Source organism: Pinus tabuliformis, chromosome 6 (genome assembly GCF_031772625.1).
Source record: "Pinus tabuliformis cultivar Carrire ecotype Pingquan chromosome 6, CPIR1, whole genome shotgun sequence".
Lineage (NCBI taxonomy): Eukaryota > Viridiplantae > Streptophyta > Pinopsida > Pinales > Pinaceae > Pinus > Pinus tabuliformis.
In genome coordinates, this window is record NC_142292.1 from 832,207,326 (window position 1) to 832,232,428 (window position 25,103).

At 35.7% G+C, this 25,103-nt stretch overlaps 1 pseudogene; it reads right to left on the reverse strand.

Moving 5' to 3' along the window:
* Positions 1–9,963: 9,963 nt before the first annotated feature.
* Positions 9,964–11,593, reverse strand: LOC149261415 (S-adenosylmethionine synthase 1-like; annotated as a pseudogene).
* Between the last annotated feature and the right edge of the window lie 13,510 nt (positions 11,594–25,103).

Below are 25,103 nucleotides of genomic sequence, written 5' to 3' on the forward strand. Positions count from 1 at the left end.
GGCTCTCGAAAGAAGCGGCGGATCGTCCTCTAGGAGATTGGCTGATCGAGGAACACAAACCAGATGGGATGCACAGATTTTTCCATCGTCCATATATTGATGGCCTCCCACAGGGTGGCAATGCCCCCATCTAATTTTTGGCTCTGCTATGATATTTATTGTATATAACAGATACAACACAGATGTTTTCTTTTTGCACCTGTATAGCGGATATACTTTTACAGAACTGCTTTATTTTGTTTTGAGACATTGCACTTTTTCTGAGGGATACAGAACCACCGTATCTCTGTGGGTACTTTGATGTAATTTTGTTTCTGAACAGTGGTGAAAACCACACTACAGGATATGCCAATGGCATCAACAACATGTAATTTCTTTTAATAGAAATTATGAATTCTCTTTCTTCCGAAAAAAAGGATTATATAATATATATAATATAGTGGACATTAATTTTACACCCAACCTAGATTTATTAAAATAAATTGTAAGATTAAAAGAATGATTTTAATTTATATAATTTATTATGGATACAGGATTATATAATATAGTTGACATTAATTTACACCCAACCTAGATTTATTAAAATAAATGGTATAAATTAAAAGAATAATTTTAATTTATATAATTTATGATGATGATGATGATGGTTAACGTCCGCTAAGACCAAACATTGGTCTATTATGGATACATGATTATATAATATAGTGGACATTAATTTTACACCCAACCTAGATTTATTAAAATAAATTGTATAAATTAAAAGAATAATTTTAATTTATATAATTTATTATGGATACAAGATTATATAATATAGTGGACATTAATTTTACACCCAACCTAGATTTATTAAAATAAATTGTATAAATTAAAAGAATAATTTTAATTTATATAATTTATTATGGATACAAGATTATATAATATAGTGGACATTAATTTTACACCCAACCCAGATTTATTAAAATAAATTGCATAAATTAAAAGAATAATTTTAATCTATATAATTTATTATGGATACACGATTATATAAAATAGTGGACATTAATTTTACACCCAACCTAGATTCATTAAAATAAATTGCATAAATTAAAAGAATAATTTTATTTTATATAATTTATTATGGATACAAGATTATATAATATAGTGGGCATTAATTTTACATCCAACCTAGATTTATTAAAATAAATTGCATAAATTAAAAGAATAATTTTATTTTATATAATTTATTATGGATACAAGATTATATAATATAGTGGGCATTAATTTTACACCCAACCTAGATTTATTAAAATAAATTGTATAAATTAAAAGAATAATTTTAATTTATATAATTTATTATGGATACATGATTATATAATATAGTGGACATTAATTTTACACCCAACCTAGATTTATTAAAATAAATTGTATAATTAAAAGAATAATTTTAATTTATATAATTTATTATGGATAGAGGATTATATAATATAGTTGACATTACTTTTACACCCAACCTAGATTTATTAAAATAAATTGTATAGATTAAAAGAATAATTGTAATTTATATAATTTATCATGGATACAGGATTATATAATATAGTTGACATGAAATTTACACCCAACCTAAATTTATTAAAATAAATTGTATAGATTAAAATAATAATTTTAATTTATATAATTTATTATGGATACAGGATTATATAATATAGTTGACATGAAATTTACACCCAACCTAGATTTATTAAAATAAATTGTATAGATTAAAAGAATAATTTTAATTTATATAATTTATTATGGATACAGGATTATATAATATAGTTGACATGAAATTTACACCCAACCTAGATTTATTGAAATAAATTGTATAAATTAAAAGAATAATTTTAATTTATATAATTTATTATGGATACAAGATTATATAATATAGTTGACATGAAATTTACACCCAACCTAGATTTATTACTTCTAATTTATACAATTTATTATGGATACAGGATTATATAATATAGTTGACATGAAATTTACACCCAACCTAGATTTATTGAAATAAATTGTATAAATTAAAAGAATAATTTTAATTTATATAATTTATTATGGATACAGGATTATATAATATAGTTTTTATAGGATGACATGAAATTTACACCCAACCTAGATTTATTAAAATAAATTGTATAAATTAAAAGAATAATTAATTTATATAATTATTATGGATACAAGATTATATAATATAGTTGACATCAATTTTACACCCAACCTAGATTTATTAAAATAAATTGTATAAATTAAAAGAATAATTTTAATTTATATAATTTATTAGGGATACAAGATTATCTAATATAGTTGACATTAATTTTACATCCAACCTACATCTATTAAAATAAATTACATAAATTAAAAAAAATAATTTTAATTTATATAATTTATTAATGAAGAATTATAAATTCTAATGAAGAATAATAATTTATATAGAATTAGTTGGTGGAGGAAGAGGTAATTGCACTCCTTAGTGTTTTTCTTTTAGATTTATTTTTTATAACTAATATACTGATATTTTTTTAAAATATATTTTGTTGACTAGATAAATGACTTTTTATAAATATATTTTTATAATTGTTCACATTTATTAAATGGTTAATTTAAAATCCATGCTTATATTTCTCAACCTTTACTAAGTCATAAATAAAAGGGACTCGTGAAGGAAAAACAAGTGTGACTTTCCATATCATTAGATTTAAATAGTAAGAGACATTCAATACAAAATTAAAGTGTTTTCAATTAACATTATTAACTAAATATTTCTTATATTTACCTTAAATTAATATTATTGTTTTCAAAATTTAACTATATGGTTTTTTTGTTTTTGTATATTATCATATTATTTTAATAATAAAATATTTTTTCTAATAATATGGGATAATAAAAATGGAAGATTACAAAATATAGTTGATACCATTTTTGGATTTTTTAGATTTTAAATTAATATTAATTTTTAAAAATTTAATTATATATATATATATATATTTTATTATTTGAATAATAAAAGAAAATTTATAATAATATTGGATAATCACATTATGAAAAAATTGAGTGTTGTCATCTTTCTTCAACTAGTGTTATCCTCTATTTTGATAGAATCTGCCCTTGTCTGTGAACTTTGCCAAGGTCCTCAGAGTCAAGCCTTTGAGAAGGTCCTTTGACAATCCTTAGCCTGCATGTCTTTTTTCAATTCATCCGTATTTTTTCCTATGGCTTCTTTATTCTTAAAAATGCAACGAGAAGCTTCTCAATTTCAATGACTCATTTTGTCCTTCAAAAGTTTAAGTCTTTGGGCCATAACAAACATTCTTTTATCCAAACTGAATATGTTTATTCTACCATTCCTCTACTCTGTTTTTGAAGTTAGGATGAGATATCTAAATGTTTACAAGTATTAACGGCAAAAATTTGCAAGCTAGATGTACCCAAATTTCCTAATACCAATCTATGTTTAGATTTGGGATTCTTGGGGATTAGGATTCAAAACAAAAGTTACCTAGAAACCACTGGGAATTTGCAAGAAATCTCTCAGTCCCTTCTGCATTGTGATTCCTCTCCACCTTTCAATTAGTCCAAGTGAAGCGATCCCTCGTAGGAGTTGGATGCCAAAGACAACTAGTTGAAACGAAGTCCACAAACTCTAGGTTGGCCGAATTGAATCCTAAGCCTATGTTTTTCTCTGAATGTATAAGAGTTGCATTGAAATCTCTGTCAACAACCATTTTTCTTCCTCCAAACGGATTGAAACGCTTCTAGCAATTCCCAACATCTCTTCTTCAGAATCGGATCAGGAGCGTTGTAGACATCTTGTACAAAGAAAATATACACTGGCCACATAACTATGGACTCTATAATGAATCCAAAATTGAGAACTAAAAATGTGATAAATATTAATCTTTGAAGCATCCCACAAAATAGCAAATACCGAACCCAACTCTACCTACTTCTTTAGACTTGGTTGTTGTTTTAGCTTTTCAGCACTTCATTACATTTTTCGATCCAAGTCAATTTTTATATCACTACTGCCTCTTCTTTATTTCCCAATTTAACTTGAATTATTTCATTCCTCAAATTTTGACTTTTTTTTATGCTATTAATCCCTTTGCTAACAAGATGCATATTCAGCGTGCATAGAATGCCATTTGTCATTTGTCATTTTCACTTCGTCTTGTCTTCAAGGCATTTGGAATGCCATCATCATGAAAAAAATGTCCATGTCAATGGATATAAAGTATAATTTGAGGATGACCTATTTAAGCTTGTGTTAGACAAATTTTTCTAAACCCAATATACCATTATATCGCTCATATTCTATATTATTCTATATTTTAATTGTAAATATGTTTTTCATTTATAAATTAATATTTACACCATATACAGTAAAGGAAACGCGGCACATAAGAAATAATAGCATAAAAAAAAGTCAAAATTTGAGGAATGAAATAATTCAAGTTAAATTGGGAAATAAAGAAGAGGCAGTAGTGACATAAAAATTGACTTGGATCGAAAAATGTAATGAAGTGCTGAAAAGCTAAAACAACAACCAAGTCTAAAGAAGTAGGTAGAGTTAGGTTCGGTATTTGCTATTTTGTGGGATGCTGCAAAGATGAATATTTATCACATTTTTAGTTCTCAATTTTGGATTCATTATAGAGTCCATAGTTATGTGGCCAGTGTATATTTTCTCTGTACAAGATGTCTACAACGCTCCTGATCCGATTTTGAAGAAGAGATGTTGGGAATTGCTAGAAGCGTTTCAATCCGTTTGGAGGAAGAAAAATGGTTGTTGATAGAGATTTCAATGCAACTCTTATACATTCAGAGAAAAACATAGGCTTAGGATTCAATTCGGCCAACCTAGAGTTTGTGGACTTCGCTTCAACTAGTTAGGTCGATAGGCCTTCCCTTTGAAAGAGACTTTCGTCGTCCCTTTCATTCTGAGGATGACACCTGGTATTTAGGTCGATAGCAGCATTTTTCGTTTTCGTCTACCTTTTGCCTGTATCTTGACACCTGTCACTTCATATGGTCGTCCGATGAGACAAATCTACAGCATGCAAAGGTTTTGAACTTTGTTCCACTTGTGTTATGTCATGGTTTTCAGTTGCGGGCGAAATTACCTCTGTTCCACTTGTGTTGCGTCATGGTTTTCAGTTACACAGTTACACGCAGAATGGTAGGCATTTCAGTTACCGAGCTGAACTCGGACTTGAGGAAGCTTGCACTGAACATGATTGTCTTCATTTTTTCATGATGGGTTTCACTCCCTAGCCTCTCGAGGTTGCTGACTGTTCCAGAGCTCACGCAGCAGATGCAGGACTCTAAGAACATGACTTGAGGAAGCTTGCACTGAACATGATTGTCTTCATTTTTTCATGATGGGTTTCACTCCCTAGCCTCTCCAGGTTGCTGACTGTTCCAGAGCTCACGCAGCAGATGCGGGACTCTAAGAACATGATATGCAAGGAAACCATGCCATGAGCTTTGTTCGTCGAGTGCAGTAGAAAGGAGAAGAGCGTAAGGTGATTGAGGTATGTGTTTTGTCTTGCCTGAGGTAGGATGGAATTTGAGAGGGAAAAATAAGGTCCTAGGAGGGGCCTATACCTCCAGGCTATTCTGGTTCGGAAAGGGACGTCACTTTTAGTTCATTTTATTTCCACCTATACAGTCGGGCAAGCAGGCGTGGGTATAGCCAGCAAGACCCTATATTCTTCAGCCGGGCGAGTAGAGACTGGATTATATATTTCAACAAGCTAGCTGGACTTGGATTGTATAGAGCAAGTTAGGTGAGATCAGGTAGGTTATTCACTTTCATCAACATGTACTACCACCTACACCGATCATTCATTAAGATTTAAAACATATGGGAGCGTTGACATACCGGCGGGATTTGGAAGAATTCGGGACCGGGCTGATGAAGGAAACGGAAACTTTAAAGGATCTGGCGACCCGGGCAGTAAAGTCTTTGCAGAAAGAAGAAACCGTCCGTACAGAGGAAGGCGGGTCGAAGGTTTCAAAATTTTCCGGTGTGAAAAATGCAGAGCAACCTAGGGTTAGGAAGGGTTCTCCATTACATATAGGAGAATCCAGTGTTAAGGTTTCGAATTGTTCCAAGTCTGATAGAGTGAAAAATGATGCTGAAGATGAGGACGCGTGGGGCGATGCCGCTGAAGATTCGAGTGGTATTGATCCTGTAAAAAAACAGAGTGCAGCAACAAATTCTCAGGTCCAGGGTTCGAGGGTTGTTGATATTCGGAAGATTATGAGCGCTGCTGCAGAAGATGATGAGGATCTGAGTTGGGATTTAGATGAAGATGCGGATGATGCTAAATCCTCTGAAAATCATTAGAGTTCACCATGTTATGCTTACAGGTTTTTCTGTTGTGTTTTAGGTTTTTGATGTTGGATCATTTCTAACTTTGTAGCAATTTCTATTTGCTATAGCTCTGTGGATTATGTATATATTGAATGCTGCAGGAAACTCCCGTTTTCTACCCAAAGTCCATTGAATATTGCCATAAATAGCTGCCTACATATGGCCTGTAAATTTATTAGAAGCAGTCGACCCATTGCATTATATTCCCAAAATATGAAAACAAATAATATTGTTATTGCTGCTGTTCGTTTCAATAAGGCTGATGGTGGATGTGTTGATTTCAGGCCCTTTATTGGTTTAATCCTGGCCATTTACGTGGGATATCATCTATGTTATTGACTTTTTTGAGAAAAGTGTGAAATTGATTGCCATAATTCTTGAAAATATGCTGCATTGGAACATAGGAAGATTTCTCTGTCGATTTGCTTTTACCAGGGCAATCGGCTTACCGATGGGCAACAACAAATTGACCCGCTTCAGCAACGATCAAAGAGGGTGATCACTTTGCAACAATCAAAGAGGGGGGAAATTTAGTAAAACATATTTCCATAAAGGCTCTCGCAATGCGCAAGATACTGAAAACGTATGGCAAGGTCGATCTATATGGACATTAATAACAAGAATTGGTTAATTTTTTTCTGTATAATTTTCAATACTGATGATTAATCTCAAGGCAAAATACTCTGATACAGGAGTTCATGTTCTCCTTCCTCCATCTCTACTTTATACTTTATCGTACAGGGTTAGCTTTTTTGTTTTGTTATTTGTAGTTTTACTAGATGAGATTTTTATTTTATGTATTTTTTTTTCATTTTGAGAGATGCTTCAGGTATCTCCTAGGTATGAGGTTAAACTTCAACTGGGATTATGTCTGGACTCAAGTAGGGGCTACATGACTAGGTCTACATGCTACTCGTAAGCACATGATTCCACTGTAATAATTTAGGTGATGATATACAAAGGATATTGGTTTATGTGCAGATACTATCTATGTTGAAACTGCCTTTTTGAACTACCTTTTTGGTCCTTTTGTAAGGCCGTAAATTGTTTTTGATCGGAAAAAAACGAATGCAGTGCCCAGCTGTACTAAGTCTGTGCAAAACCAAACACCTTTGGTAAATGAAGCTCCACGAAAGCCAAAGGCAGTTTCTTCTAAATCCAGAAAATGGAAGTGAGGAAAATACACAGTATTCATGAGCCACATTACCTCTGAAATTCAAGAGAACTGACACTTCCTCCAAAACCTTCTTTTGTGGCTGCAGTATAGAGTCTGAAAATTTGGTGGTTAAAGCTTGTAACCTTTCTCAGTTGGATCAAGTCATTAGCATGGCTCCCTACTCCATATTAGATACTTTTGAAATGTCGTTGAAACTATGTTGGCCAACCCCAGATTGTCTAACCTTATTGAATGCCATAACTCTTGCAGAATCCAAACCATGATCCTCAACCAAATATTGATGTTTCTGCAAACTAGGTTTGTCACATCAATATGTCTGAGCACAGTAATGGGGAAAACAAGGATTAAAAACGTTTTTCCTAAATTTGTATGCCTATACTTGTGAAATCCGTGATCTACTAATAGCTAGGTAGCATTTGCAAGCAAATTGAGAGATACACCTATATCATTATTCTCCTGGCTTGCAGTGTTTCGAATTCCTGAACCAAGATTGGATCTACTTAAATTTGATCGACTTCTACTTTTGTTATCATATATATATGAATACTTCTATCATAAAACTGAGTGTTTGCAAGAGGTTGCATAGATTTCAGGGAGCCCATCTATTAAAATAAGAGTAGAATGGGTACGCAGTAAAGAGATAATTTTGATAAACAACATTTCACACATTGAAGGTCGAGATAGAAAGAGAGATTAGCGTTTACCTCAAAGGAATGTAAAGATATAATGAATTCATTTCTGCCCTTGAATTATTTGTAGGGAACAAGTGTTACAGGCCGCCTAAATTGGCCTGTAAAAGATTTGGGACCTTGGTTGAAGAATCGATTTGTGGAGAAGAATGAGCATTACTGACTTATAATCAAGTTGGGGAAACATCCATTTTTGAAATTTGATAAACTAGAATACTACTTAGTCCATTTCCTTACTTGAAGTCTAATGTGGGTGTCAAGCATATTTGGAAATGAAGCATAGTTCTTGCTGTCTATACCTTATGACATCCCTAGAGGCCTTGATATCGTCTTATCGAACTCACAAATTTCTGTAAATGATGAATTGGGCTGCAAGCAAAGTATTCATGTCTAGAAACTTGTCTAGAAACGCCAGAATTGGGCTGATCTTCGGACTGGCCGAAATGTCAAGTTCAGGTAACCATTATTGTTATAGAAGTTGTAGACTTAGAACAGGAATGACATGTGGAAAAGTAGGAATATGAAAAGAAACAAGAAGGCCCCTCATGTCTACCTATGCAAGGTCTCAAACACCATGCCCATCTTTGTAAGTATTTCTTTGACTTTAAATTCGTGTTGTAGCTAAGGAAGTTTAATCTATGCTTGTGCTTTCAATAGTCCTAGAAAATAAAGGGAGAAGTGGGCTTCCACCTTTAAAATAATTATTTTTAAAGAAACAATGCCCTCATGTTGTGGATCTATGAACTTTGCTAAAAATGGATAAGGACTGGGCATGGAAGTTATATGTTCCAGGGTACATGTAGGACTTAGCATGGTTGTTACATCTGCCAGGGTATTGTTCTTGTAGCCAAATGAATTGTGAGCACTATGTGGTATTGTTCTTGTAGCCAAATGAATTGTGAGCACTATGTGTAATAGATTGTGAGCACTATGTGGTATTGTTCTTGTAGGCAAATGAATTGTGAGCACTATGTGTAATAGATTGAATTCCAATAGGCTGATATGTATGGTGTGAAGAACGAAGATGTGCTATATATATTTCATTGATGGAAGACTTTAAGTGTTGTTTCTGTCCTTTTGAAATTTCCAGGAAATATATTAAAAGAAAAACAAAAAAATAATACAATGTACACATTTTACTATGCCTTTTCATTTCTTTATTTATAAATTTTTCCTAACATACTCGTGGGAATTCTATTTAAAGTATTACTCGTGGGAATTCTATTTAAAGTATTTCACAATGATGGGAAACAATTAATTTATTAAACAGAATTCTAAGAAAGGGTTGAGATGGAATATACTGGATGACGCTTGCAAAGTTTTCAAACAAATGCCAGAACGAGATGTTTGTTCTTGGACTACCATGATTGCAACTTATGCAAGGCATGGACTTGCTGAGGAGGCATTGAGATTGTTTCAATTAGTGAAATACAAAATACAACTACCTACACTTTAAGCAGCGGTTGTGAACTCAAATGCCCAAATAACTGCTTTGTAAATGTCCAAAATTGAACAGTGATCACAAATTACAATTATCAGTTTCTTAAGTAGCCATGGTCTTAAATACCCAAATAGCTGCTCTTAATTGTTCAAAAGTGCAGAGTGTTTGCAGTGTCGCTATCAATGAAGGAACAAGGTGATGAGATATTTATCCCCAAAGCATGTAACCAAGCTCTTCGAATCTTCCATACGTCTAAGAGGGAAAATTAGGTGTTTTCATCACCATTACGGGATGTATTGTGGAGTGGGGATAGATTCCCATCTTTTGCTACTGTTACCAACTATGTGTTGAAATTTCAGTATGTATTTCATGTGGTTTTCTAGATTTAAGCAATATTTGAAATGTCCGTTAAATTTGCCTCTTCTGGTTGATTTTTAATGGAAGATTGAACGTTTATGTAACTCCTCTGGTTGATTTTTAATGGAAGATTGAATGTTTATGAAACTCTAATTTTCTTGTTGCTTAGGACCTCCACCTGCAAATTGAAAACGCTGTTGGTCACATGAGTACAGCGATGAGTAATTGTTTTCTTTCCAACTGATTCTACAAATTAGTGTTCAGAGTCCAACAAGTTGAGCACATTTAAATCAGAGTCTAATGAGCACATTAAATCATGAATGGTTTCAAGGTTACCAGATTCTTACTCCACAGTTGCAAGCTTTCTCCCACTTAAGGACCTTTACAGTCTCCCAAGTGAAATCAGGATCATCCCAACCCAAATGGCCATATGCAGCTATTTTTTGGAACCTCATATTGCCTCCCCGTTTTAGGTCAAGATTGATAGAAATCATGCTAGGGCAGAAGTCAAAATTTTCCTTGATCAACTGCAGGATTTCAGTATATAGAATCTTTCCAGTTCCATATGTGTCAACAAACACAGAGAGTGGCTCAGGCACACCAATGGAATATGAAACCTGCACAAGGCAGCAGCGTTCTAGCCCGGCAGCAACAACACTCTTGGCAACTTGTCTAACAATGTAGCCACCACTACAATCCACCTTGGTGGGACCCCTTCCAGAAAAGGCTCCTCCATCATGAGCACCCCAACCACCATATGTATCAATAATAATTTTCCTCCCAGTGAGTCCAACATCCCCATGGAGTCCTCCAATTACAAAACGCCTAGATGGGTTGAAATGGAATATTGTATTTTCATCTAGATATTGAGAAAGAACAATCGGCTTAATGACATACTCCTTGAGATCAACTACAATCTGATCATTGATAACAGTTCCATCATGTTGAGTAGAGATGTGAACAGTGTGAACTCTTAACAGGACCATTTCCCCTCCCTCATTTTTATACTCAACAATAACTTGGGTCTTTCCATCTGGTATCAACCAGGGGCAGGTTCCATTATTTCTTACTTCAGTCAACTGTGCTCCCAGCTTTGTTGCCAGCACATGATTGACAAGCATCAACACCGGGGTCTCAAATTGTAGCATACCCAAACATGTGGCCCTTATCTCCTGCACAAATCTCTTTAGGATTCTTAGTAAGATGGCCATGGACACCCTGTGCAATGTCGGGGCTTTTTTGTTCAATGTTCACCAGGACCTTGCAATTATCTGCACGCAAGCCAACATCCATTGACATGAATTGAATTCCTCTATAGGTGTTCCCCTCACTATCTTCTTATAGTCTATATTAGCTTTAGTTGTGATTTCTCCAAATATCATAACCATATTTGTCTTTGTGCAAATCTCACATGCAACCTTGCCTTCAGGATCTTGCTCCAAGCAAGAATCCAAGATGGCTTCAGAAACCTGATCACAAAGCTTGTTAGGGTGTCCCTCATTGACAGAATCTGATGTGAAGAGAAAGGTGTCCATCTAAAAAATACAGGCACATAAAAAGATCAGTAGGCAAGAGAAAATATGACCAAACACTTGACTTAACATGCAAGAATCACCATTTAATATAAACTGTTAAACAACACATAGTTAGCCAGAAAACTAAAAATTGACTGTGGAGTGAGAACAACTAGTATTACATAAGTGCAGAAGTGTATATGAAAAATATTTTATGCAATATGTTGATTGCATGGATATCTTTCTTATCACTAGAAAATATTACTAGAGACAAACATTCCTATGGAGAAGTTGTTGCAGACCAAATGGTTGGAGGATACTGTGATTTACTACAATTCTAAATGAAACTTATTGAAAAACATGTTGATTCTTTGGGTAAATTTTTGGCCAAAGCCCAACCAGTCCAGCACCATTTCAATGCATTTTGATTCTTCAGATATTGTCTTTGATAAGGATGCAAGAACAAAAGATGCGCTAATAAAAGGGGTTTTGAATTGGATCCATTTCCTAGGAGATATGAAACTAGGTTTAAACAGGGTTGTAAAGGAATTAAAGGGCTTCAAGAACTTGTACATAGCAGGCAAGGTGAAAGTAGTCAATTGGCATAGATATATGCTGCTAAGCATGTCAGTACCCCTCAAAAGTGTTTATAGTAGAGTCATCTAGCTTATAAGATGCTTCCTTTGCAAAAAGGAGGCAAAGGAGGATGGATATAAAGGACCCCTCGGCATAAGTAAGGAAAGTATGTCAGCAATGTTTTTTCCAAATGTGAGAATACAAATACAGAGTATTTTATTTTATTTACAGAAATCACCCCATTTCTGGTCCAGCAAGTTGTATACTCCAGAGACATGTTGGTTCAGGGATTCTCAAAGTCCATACAACAATGCGCTGAGAATGTATTTGTGGTAAACTCCGACATATTTACAGATTTAGATCTAATTAATGTAGAAAAAATAAGATCCAGCGTGCTAACCTTTCGAATAAATAGAAACAACCAAGGAAACCTAAAGAAAAACCTACCCTCAACAGAAGCAGCTTGAGGGATTTAAAAAAAGACAATCAGGGAAAAGTGCAAAAAAATAATTATTTGTGATGTATTGGACAGAGAAGAATTTGTTTCAGCAGGTTGGCAACGGTTGAAACTTCATATAAACATGATGTCCCTAAAAACCTTCCCCAAAATGAGCTCAAATGTTCAAAAATATTAAGTATTCATCTGATTAGTTCGTGTCCCGAAAAGGGAAAAAAAAACAAACAAACAAAAGGTTCATTAAAAAGAGATCTTCGCTGAAATGGTACCTTAGCTTAAGACGTAGATGAATGGTATCCCCTCTTTTCTCCTCCTATGCATAAGGGCCAACAGATGAACAAGAGAGTGCACTGATAGAAGTAGAGGATCACTTTCTGCTTTTATCGTCATCACTTGTAGCATGAGTTCAATGAATCTGGATGGAATTTGTTGCTACGGGAAACAAGGAAAGGGTCCCTCTGGTAGCAGAGTGGGTTTTCCTCCAATATTGCCACTCCTCCAACCATTCTTTGCACCTCATTCAGAATCGAACTCGCTCCACTCCTCCAACCATTCTTTGCACCTCATTCAGAATCAAACTCACTCTAGGGATTTTAGGGATTTTAGGCATACACATAGAAGAGAAATAATACACAGAAGAAAAAATAACTGAATGGGAAACTGAAACAAATACAGAACAAGAACACAACAATAGTGTTGAATGCTAGAGTGTTTTACATATTCAGTCTTGACAGAGAAAAATCTAAAAACAAAATTACACAACAATAGGACTTGAATTCTGTCGGAGATCGACAGAAAATTTCTGCCTCAATTTCCATGCTTAAACAACTTTAGAGATCAACCCTAATTTCTCTGCATAAAAGTGCCATAAATCACTTTGAATCTCTTGCAACATTATGTTGTTAATAACAACAATCTGCACTTGAAAGAGGCCAGAATTGGCAAATAGCTATTTTTTTTTTCACGGAAGAGGTCTGCCACATTTTTTCTCACACATGGAAAGATTTATAAGACATATAGTTGGGTACCTGGTTGTCTTGGAGAACTATAAAATGTCTTTAAAGTTTTTTGATAACAGAGAAACCATTTGGATGCTTACGAGGTTCATTGTACGATCCCCTTAAAAGTCATTCAAAAATAAAGTTAGTCAAGCTTGATGGCTTAAAACTTAAACGCTGACAGCATTTAGAAATTTCACTTTTCATTAAGAACTACAACACCTGGATTACTGGTTAAAGATTGGCTCAATCACACTTGTTTTACATCAAGTAAAACAAGAGAATTCATCTGAACTATTGTTGTAAACTTCTTCTATGGCAGTGAGTCATTAAGAGAATTCATTGAGTATTGGTAAGGAACACAGGCTTATTTTTGACATCTGAATTCTCTTAGCAATGAATATAAAACATTATTTTGTTCTTTCTTGTGGCAGATTTTATACAAACTTGTCTAAAGATGACTTCATCATTGTGTATTTTTACATGAACATTTAATGGTATGCTAAGACAAGATTTTGGAATTTTTTGATAGAGATATGAAAAAGGAAATTTTTTCGAAATTGTTTACTGAGGAAATGGGAAAGGGAATTTTTTTCCAATTTAACAATCTTATCGGCCTCTCTTTGCACCTTTTGGGGCAATTGCTAGTTTATATTTCACGCATATAAACTAATAACCACGAAGTATATCGAGAGTTGGAGAACCCAATAAGTATAACGACGGGGCATCTTTGTAAATATTCAAATACGCATATTTATAATGTATATATATATATATATATATATATATATATATATATATATATGTGTGTGTGTGTTATATTCAAGGGTACGTTGGTTTGGGCATATTGATGTGGATTGTAGATTTTGAGAATGAGAATTTGATAGTGAGAAGAGTTGGTTGCGGTATTAAGATGGAAATAAACAATAATTGCAGGGTTAGAGTTGAATTTATATTCAAAAGTGATTTTATTTTATTTTTTTTGGTTCAGTTTAGTATATTTTTCTAAAGTTTTAATTTTTTATATATTTTATTTTAGTTTATAATGATGAATCACACAAGTTGGTTTGAAAGGTGTTGATCAAAATTTTCCAATGTAATTTCTAAAGAAAATATTTTAAACATTCAAAATTTGAATCTTCTTATTTATTTATTTTTATTTTTAATAATATATCTATATATATATATATATATATATATACATAAACGAGTAGTGGATATATTAGAAACTTGGCTTTAATGCCAAAGAGCAGATTACAAAAGGCGAGTCTAAATCCAGAAGTGCCATACGGCCTTGCAAGACCGTGACATTTATGTTTAGCTCACATCTCTTTTTAGTTGCTACTATGCGGTCAATTTCAGAGATTTTCCCAAGATTGTGGATACATACAAACTGATTTAACAGTAGGCAATAAAACATGACAACTTTCTAAATTAAGGAATTGGTTCCCATATTTCCTGTCCGCCTCTGAGCAGGGCTCTAGCTGTAAGAACGGCTGCTTTGTTAGCTTCAGTGTCCGCCTCCTTATTATTGGCTCTCAACACGTGATAGAAATTCAAATTCTGGAAAGAGTCTCCAAGGTCTGTAATTCTGTGAATCAGCCTTGCTAGCCTTAGGTCCATTGGCTTAGAATGAGTTACCATAGTGTTAATGATAACCTGAGAGTCTCCAATAACATTAGCCTCCCTGATGTTCAACACTTTCAAAATCTTGAGTCCTTGGAAAAGAGCCAAAGCCTCAGCTTGAATGCTAGAAGCGATGCCCAAACCCCAAGCGAAACTGTGAAGCCTAAAACCAACTGGATTCAATATGACTCCTCCAGCACCAACTCTTCCAGGATTGCCCTTTGCAGCCCCATCAAAAAATAGAAAGTGTCTTTGATGGTTTGCAATCCATCCCTGGAACTCTTTTGCTGTAGCCCTTATTTGCCATACTTTTGGGAGGGAGCTACTCTTTGCAATTTTTTGGAACTGAAGATCGAGAGAAGAACCCCAATTTATATCTTGCTGGCTGAGACTTAAATCATCTTTGTGGTCTCTCAGGCATTCTTTTAACAGGCATTTAATTTTAACTACCACTAGCTCGGCATCCTGTTTGTAGTTTCTGAAAATCCTTTTGTTTCGCTCAAGCCAAACCTGCCAACAGATAATTTTAGGGAGAATAAACCAAGCAGCTATGATAATTTTGTTTTTTGGAGGAGGACTAGGATACCTTTGCAACCATTTATCAAAAAAATCAGGTATGAAGGAAGGCAAAGCGAAGCTGGAACTCAAAGTTTCCAGCAACTCGGTCTAGATCTGCAATGTGAAGGTACATTCGAGCATCAGATGAGACACGTTTTCCTGGTTTACCTTGCAAAGTCTGCACCTTGAAGGGCCGTGGAAGCCTCGCTTCTGAAGATTATCGTCTGTCAAGATTTTGGAATGGCATAACAGCTAGTTGAAGAAGTCAATTTTTGGCAAGGAGGGATAATGCCATATCCCTTTCCACGGCTCTGGATTCGTGGCCACATGGGGGCACTCACACAGCTTGGCGTATCCTTGAGCAATGGAATAACCACCAGCCTGCACACCCAAACCTCTTGAGTCCCTACTTCACATCCGCGTTGGAGCCAAACCGTGGAGCTTGGAGAGCAGAACCTCGTGTTCCATAGACAAATCTGGGGGCGTTTCAAGATTCCAGCCAACCCAGCGTGAATCCTGCCAGACTGAAATGTCCCACAGGGAACGCAATCCAGCATCATTCATCCATCTGTGCATCGCTTGAAGAGAGCGACAGTCTCCCAGTGGCTCATTGTTCATAATTCTGTCTATCCAAAGGTTGATCCTTTTTCCATTGCCGGGAACCCCGTAGGCATGGGCATTAATAATAGGACAGGCTTTGATATAAAGCTTCAAAAAGGGCGAATTCGGGAGCGGCAGAGGGTGATCTAGACAGCGGGAGCGCTGGCCTTTGAAGTATTTTTTCCAAAGAGCTAATTGTGCCCAGCCAGGGTTAGGTGCAATAATTCTCCAGATGAGCTTAGCTCCCATAGCGATATTATGATATCCAAGATTTTTGAAGTTCAAGCCTCCTTCCAAGAGCGGTTTGGAGATGGATTCCTAGTCTACTAACGAAATCTTTTTCTCATTTTGCTTGCCCCCCTTCCAATTTTTTTTTTCGAATGATCTCCTCCATTTTTCTGAGAATGCCAATGGGAGCGAGAAGGACATAAAACTGAAATAAGGGAAGACTGTTAAGGACTGATTTTATGAGAACAGACTTACCAGCAATGTTGAGCCAGGAAAAGCCCCAGCAAGCAACTTGTTCTTGAATTTCTCCAATTGAGGGAGCCAATCTTTGCTGAAGGCTCTTTTAAGAAAAACAGGTAGGCCTAAGTACTTGAAGGAAGTCCAATTTGAGGAGGCTGCAAAACCAAAGGTTTTGGAAATGGAATTGAGCAAGTTGGAAGTGGTGTTCGAGCAATAAATATGGCATTTGCCCTTGTTTAGATTGCTTCCCGAAACCATACAAAACTCGTCTAGAATTCCTTTAAATCTTGAGGCTATAAGCACAAAGGCAGCTCCCAATAACAAGGTGTCATCCACAAAGAGGGCATGATTTATGTTTTTAACACCTCTTGCTATACAAAGCCCAACAATTTCCTGATCCATCATTTTTTTGTCTAAATAGAAATTGAGGACAAAGGCTTGAAGAACGAATAGAGGGGGTGAGAGAGGGCACCCCTGCCTGAGCCCTCTCGTGGCTTTGAAAAAGTCAGCGGCTCTGCCATTTACTAATGGAGCAATCCAAGGCTCTGAAATGCAGGCCCGAATCCAATTTATATATTTCTCACCAAATCCAAGCTTATGTAAGACTTTCAGCAGAAACCTATGCTTAACTCTATCAAAAGCATTTGCTAAATCAAGTTTGACAACCATACCTTTTTCATTACGACTCAGGCTTGAGTGGATTACCTCTTGGACCAGAATGAAATTGTCCACTATCTGTCTACGTTGAATGAATCCTCCTTGGCCTTCCGTAATGACTTTGGGGAGGATGAGCTTAAGTCTATTAGCGATGACTTTGGTAATCAGTTTGTAACCAATATTACATAGCGAAATCGGGCGAAACCTGTTGAAGGTGTTGGCTCCTTTCTCTTTGGGGATGAGAGCAAGAAAAGCAGAGTTCGTGCTGCCTCCGATTTTCTGGCAAGCTTGGGACTTAATAACCATTTTGTACAGATCTTTTTCCACAATCGGCCAGCAAGATTGGAGGAATCTGGCTGTAAATCCATCCGGCCCAGGGGCTTTGTCTGGGTCCATGGCAAAGAGGGCATCCTTGACTTCGTTCTTGGTGACTTTAGCTTCAAGAAGGTGATTCATTTCAACAGTAATCAAGGAGGGGACCACGTCCATCATATCAGAGTTTTGATCCAGATTTATATCTTCACTATACAGGCTTTTAAAGTGAAGGGAGGCAACTTTTTTTATGCTTGCATTGTCTTTGTGAATGATAGTGCCATCTTTGATTTCGGAAATGGAGTTGGTACATTTCCTTGCCTGAGCTTGTTTGTGGAAGAAGGAAGAGTTCCTGTCCCCTGCTTTAAGCCAAAGGCTGTGTGACTTAAGTCTCCAGTACTCTTCCTCAGCTAGACAAGCCTTGTGATAGTTTTGCTGGAGCTGGGCTTCTTTGTCTAGAATCTCTTTTGTTATGTCAGCTGTTTCAACTTGGAGATGATGATTTTCCAGAGTGCATTGGAGTTTTTTCCTTTCATTGGCTGGATTGGGCAGAGATTTGGCCCAACTTTTCAAAGCCCTTTTCACTCTTTTGAGCTTCTCCTCCCAGACGAAAAAGGGGGAGCCTTTGACTAGCTACATCCAGATGCCCTTAACTAATTGCATGAAGTCTGATTCCTTAGCCCAGAGCGGGCTAAATCTGAAGGGAATTGGTTCGAGGTCAAGCTGAAACACTAGTTCCAGCTTAATGGGTTTATGATCAGAAGTGCTGCATGGGAGAATATGAACTCTAGCCTCTAATCCAAGCAGAAGAAAATAGCTTTGAAGTAAGAATCTATCCAATTTGGCAACAATGTGGCTAGGACCAATTCTTTTATTAGTCCAAGTGTACTTACCAGAGATTGGATTGATGTCCAGCAAGTCCCAGTCCTGCATAAGGTCCTCTGCCCATTCCCTTGTCGGATCTCGAACAATGCTGCCTCCTCTCTTATCTGCTGATAAGAGAGTGAGGTTTAGATCTCCTGCAATGATGGTATTCTCAAGATTAATGAGGTCTGCTTGGTTTCTTATGGATTCCCAGCAGGCCTTTTTCCCCAACATTCACAGGGATGTACACATTGAAGAGACTAATAATCTCTTTTGAGTCTAAGTGCTGCAATTTTAAGAACAACCAGTGAGTGTTGAGGGTCTCAGAAACGACTGAGAATTTGCTAGCGTTCCAAAGAGTGCCCAACCCACTGGAAGCCCCTCGGGCTGAAATTGCTTTCGCCTCACATTTGTTCCAGAGTTTCTTACTTGCCTGAAGGAAGACAGAGTCTTCCAGTTTGGTCTCCTGGATGAGGAGTATGTCAGGAGCTTTTGTTCTTATTAAACTTCTGATGGCTTCTTCTTTGATTCTGCTCCCCATACCTCTACAGTTCCAGGAGACTATCTTCATCATTTGTATTTCTAGTTGGCTCCCTTGGAGCCTTGGGGCTGGTTTCTCGCCATCTTTGTTTTTGATGCTAATAGCTTCTCAAGGGTTGGCTGGCTGCCTTGGAGCTTATCTTTGAAAGTTTCCTGCTCTCTTTTTTCCCGATCTGATTTGCAGCCTCTTGTGGATCTCCTTATCGAAGCTTGGGATTCTCCTATTTCCCCTTCTTCCTCCGAGCAATCCGATTCATGCTCATCTTCCTCTACTTCGACAATATTTCCTTTGGAACTCTCAGCAAGGCTTGCCCCCTTGGGAGAAGAGGGGGTACCTTTAGAGGGTGGGGTTGATTTTTGATTGTCTGGATCCTGTGTTTCCTCTATTTGCAAGCTTAGAGGGGCAAATTTATTTTCTTGATCCATTCTGGAAGGGGGTTGCTGAGGAGGGGCCTGATGGGGACCTCTTCCGTTTGGACCAACCTGCTTTTGGATTTTCCTGGCACGTTCGACCTGGTTCCAGCCTTCTTCTTTACCCTTATCTGGTTCCACATTGGTTGGGCATCCTCTGGTGAAATGTTCGTAGACATGGCACTTTCGGCATTTGAAAGGCAATTGCTCGTAATCTAGCTTTTGCAAATGAGTCCATTTTCCTACTTTGATTTTGATGGCTTCCGGGAGACCCACCTCTAGGTCTACTTCTATGCAGATACGGGCACAATCATATTGACCTTTGCTGTTTGCCCTATCTATGAATTTCCCAAGGGAATTTCTGATGTGCTTCAACGAGTCCTAGTTCCAACAATGCACTGGGAGATTAGGGAGTTTGACCCACACAGGGACAATTGTAGGAACATCGACTGTAGGGTCGAAATCAGGCAGCCATCTATTGAGATACAGTCCTTGGGGGCCCATGAAATAGGGGCCATTCTGAAAGATCAGGTCCTTGTCGTCCTTTGAGGTGAATTCGAAGAGGAAGAACCCTCGTCCTAAGAAGTAAGAGGTGACACTGCTCTTGATCAGAGGAGCCCAGTTCTTGTTAACCCAGGTCTCAGTGGTCTTAGCAGAAGGCCATAGACTGGTGAACTGGCCAACGAGGGCCTGCTCAGCCAAGGAGAGGGTGACTTGAATTGGAGTCTCTGGCGGCAGGGATATTTCAGGAATGTCTTCCATCCTCTTGACAAACTTGGCTGCTTCACTCTTTTTCTTCTGCGGCAAGCCGGCCAAGAGCCGAGAGAAGGCTTCGACAAATGAAAGCGGAGGTGGGGGCCTACTTGGGGCGAGCCCGGGACCTCTATGGGGGCGAACCAGGCTTACTAGCCCCTCCCAGCAGCAGACGAGCTTACAGAAATGCAGGAACTCAAAAGGGGAACACAGGAACGACACAGAAGGGCAGAGGGCCCAAAGCCATGGGCCCAGGGCAAAGGGATCAAAGGCGGAGAGGCGCCGAAGCACAGGCTAGGGCTTCATGGCAGCGCTCCAGGTCTCTTGGTGCACCCTCAAGTCTAGCTCCAATTTTGACATCTTATTCTCAATCTTTTTTTTCTTTTACATTTGTTGGTTTAATTTTCCTCACACTTCATATTAAGTATACATATTAATCAACTATTAGTTATTAATATATATACGGTTCCTAGAAACAACCTATGGAATAGATTAGAAGAGCTAAAGATTCCTTTTGAGTTGAGCGCTGCCACTATAAGGTTATATGAGAATGTAATTGCCAAGTTAAAGAGCAAGGAGGGGTGGTCGAAAGATATTAAGTGTAATATTGGAGTTAAACAAGGTTGTCCCCTCTCCCCTACCCTGTTTGGCATTTACATCGACAAGCTAGAAGGTTGTTTATAGGAAGCAGGATGTGTTGGCACAATCTTAGCTGGGATAGTCATCATCCTTCTTCTCTACGCTGACGATATCATTCTTCTTGCAAGGTACTCATCTGATCTTGATAAGCAACTTAGACTTCTTAAGGATTTCTGCTCTACCATGGGTATGATTGTTAATACTCACAAAACAAAAGTTATGATTATCAAATCCAAGAAGGACACTTACGCTAATTTTATGTATGACAATAGTAACTTGGAGGAAGTGTTTTCCTACAAGTACTTAGGAATTGATATTCATCACAAGCTCAATTGGAACTATAGCATTGAGAAAAGGATTAATGGGGGGTGGAAAGCTTATTTTGGTCTTGAAAATAATTGTAAAACGACAAACCTCATAATGTGGGATAGAAAGAAGTTCCTCTTTGAAATTTTAGTCACTCTGGTTATCTTATATGGATGTGAGGTTTGGGGTTGTAGCATCTCTAGAGAATCTTGGAGGAAGATTGAGCAAATCCAGAAGCGTTTTATAACGTATAACCTTAAAATTAAAAGCAACACACCCTATCCTATTCTCCTTATAGGAGTGGGTCTTTACCCTATCGAGAGCCTAGCTATGACTAGGCTTTTGTTGTACAAGCACAAACTCAATAACGTAGGAGATCATAGACTTCCTAAACTTGCTTTAAATTCCAACCAAAACCACCTAAGGCTTAAGCGAGGCTGGTATAAAGACACCAGGGCCTGGTTAAACCATTGGGAGATTGACGAGAATGTTGCATTGCAAAACATTAATAACATTAAAAATATTGTTACTTCTAAGTTCAAAGAAAAATGTGGTGTGAAAAAAGATTTAGCAGCTAAAAGAAAATTAAGACATTACAAGGAGGTCATCAACCCCACCCTAGAAGATCAAAGGTATCTCTCTGTTTTAACTAGCTCAAAGAAGAAAATTAATATAGCCAAGATTAGAACGAACTCTCATGAGCTCCATAGTGAAACGGGTCGTTGAACAGTTCCTAAAACACCATGGATGGAAAGGTTCTGCCATCTCTATGAGAATATGAACATCAAGGATGAAAATCACTTCCTCTTAAAGTGCCCCGCGTACAACCACATTAGACCTCAGTTCAAAATCTCTGTTGCAACACTGACCTTCCTAGCCTTTTACGATGTCAAAATTACAGTGAGCTCGGAAGGCTTCTCTCCAAGCTTTTTGAGCATAGGAATAAAATCTTAAATCAAACTAAATAATTCGTTGCTTTAGGTCCGATAGACCAAAGTTTGGTCTCATTGGACGTTAACCATCATCATCATCATCATCAATATTAAAATGATTTTTTATCTTAATTTATTGAGAAATAGATATTTGATTCTTATTTAATCAAAGTGAGATAAATTTTTTTAATATATAGAATAGTATAAATAAATAAATAAAATAAATTTCTAATTAACTAATTAAATGTTTACTTGGTCAATAAATTGCTTATTTTAATTTTTTAATTTGATCCCTTAACGTTTCATTTTATTTTATATTATTTTTCTTTTTGATTGTTAAAAGTTAACGTTGCATTTCTCATATAAAATTGGTGATTTGATGATCTTGCTCTCCAACTTTGTCTTGATTTGATTTGATTTTATATTATTTTTCTTTTTGACGGTTTAAAAGTTACCGTTGCATCTCTGATATAAAATTGGTGATCTGATTATCTTGCTCTCCAACTTTGTCGTAATGATGAACCTCCATCACAAATCAACTCTATGAATTCTTTGTGATTTCTCCAGAAAATCTTTACTAAAAACCATGAATCACAAAAACATTCAATATGAAATGATATGTAGATAATAAAAATAAACCCTAAAAATGTTCCCGCAACAAATTATCCCTAAAATGAGCCTTGAATTGAAAATAAAAAGTCCACAGATATAACAACACCATCCACGGACAAATGATACCGTCTAAACTGCCCAACAACAAACTCACCATGGCAAAGATGGGCCTTGAAATCACCAAAAATATTAACAACAATCCTGAATGGCTAAGAAATGCTTTAGAAAAGTTACAGCAGGAATGGTGCAGAAGATGACCCTGACTTATCAGGGAAAGTTAAAACAACAAACACATGCTGTTAAAAGTTAAATCAAACTTTCAACGGAAAGTATGAAAACTATCACAAACGGCAAAATGATGGTAAAACGAACAATAAATTGACCAGAAAATGTTGAAGCCGCCTACACTTTAAAGACAAATTGTGAAAAGCAAAAACTAAATATTAATGATATAAACTAACCAGTACAAGTAAGTTATAGCTTGTTATCGTCTTTAATATTTTTAAGGTTTAATATTAAATTTTAAATATTTCATTTTAATATTTTAATTACGTTATAGGTGTTTCTTTTTGAAATAAACTCTTTTATATGTCACCGTGTATTATATTACATCGTTGATTTGATATGTTAGACCATTGGAAAGATTCCCACCATCAAATCATCATATGCAGTTATATAATAAGTTGGTTACCCTAACCAGCCTTGTGAATATTGAGAGACTGTAAAATGCCGACTGCTCCTGGGTGTGTTGTTGGGGTTATAACATAATATCTTATTTGGAAGGTACTCGACTTGAATCTATTAAAGAGGTTGCGATTTTTAATTGTGCATATCGCTCTTTGCTGGGGCGATGCTTGGAAGAAACCAACAAAAGGCAGGTTGTAGGCTGTGTGATAATTAACCTAATATATTTAGAATTTATTTATTTATATTTTTTAAAAGTAATAACCCAATGAGTTGGTTATAATGTGAATGGGAAATAAAATTGGTTTGTTAACAAATTCTAAGATGGGTATTTCATTTAGGTTTCTGTGATTCATATCAAATTTATAGAGAAGATTTTTGGCAAAAATCACATCGTAATAACCAACCAATGTCAACTAGTGTGGTTCATCGTCAGGGCAAGTTGAAGAACCAGATCATGGCTCCAAGTTAAATAGAGAACACGGTATATTTGATCAGGAGAACCAGATTATGGCTAAAAGTTAAATAGAGAAAGCAGATCATTCAACTGCTATATTTGACCACGAGAAAGTAGATCATAACTACAAGTTAAATAGAAAAAACAATTCATTCAACTATTGGGGGTAGGAAAACAATTAGTTAAATAATTAATAAGTTATGTTAGTTACTTTTATTTCCATTTGTAACTGTGTGTATAAATCAGTAGACCTTTATTTTTATTATTATTAAAATCAAATAAACTATATATTAATATTAATATAAGTTTTATTAAGTGGATAACCTAGTTAGTTAGATAAATATTTAAGTAACCCAAATGGAAAATAAATTAAAGTCAATTCACTTAATAATTTAATCTATTTATATTTGTATTTTTAAAATTAATAATGAGATAATAAATATATACCAAATTACATGTAATAAAAACTTGTATTATTATTTTATTAAAAAATAATAACAAAAACTATCAAAGTCCATTAAATTGATAAACTAAATAGATATAAAAATATTAAATTAAAAATCTTTTTTTAGAGACCAAACCTATTACATATTTATCTGGAAAGTAATTCGAGAGATTAAATTTGTTTCAAATCAGTCTGTTCTTCCTTTCTTAATTTTCATTATTTAAATTTAAAAGAGTACCGCAATAATTATTTATTTATACATTGTGTTACAGGCCTAAAATCTTCTCTATAAATCAATATTGTTTATTTATACATTATGTTACAGGCCTAAAATCTTCTCTATAAATCAATATTGTTTACATTTGACACAAACTACTGTTTCGTTCCATTGTGAATTCCTCTGGAATAAAACAATTCTGCTTGGTTTCTCAGTAGTTTTTTTTTTCAGAAGAAAAAGCTTTCATAGATTATATTGAGTCAATATAAAAACCGAGATAGGATACAAAAAAGATAGCTTGAGCAGCCATGTACCAAGACATCTTTTGAGGATAAACAGATAAACAGATATCCATGATAGCGTCTAGAACAGAAAGACAAATAGCTCAGCACAACAAAAAAAAGACTGTGGAAAACAGGATC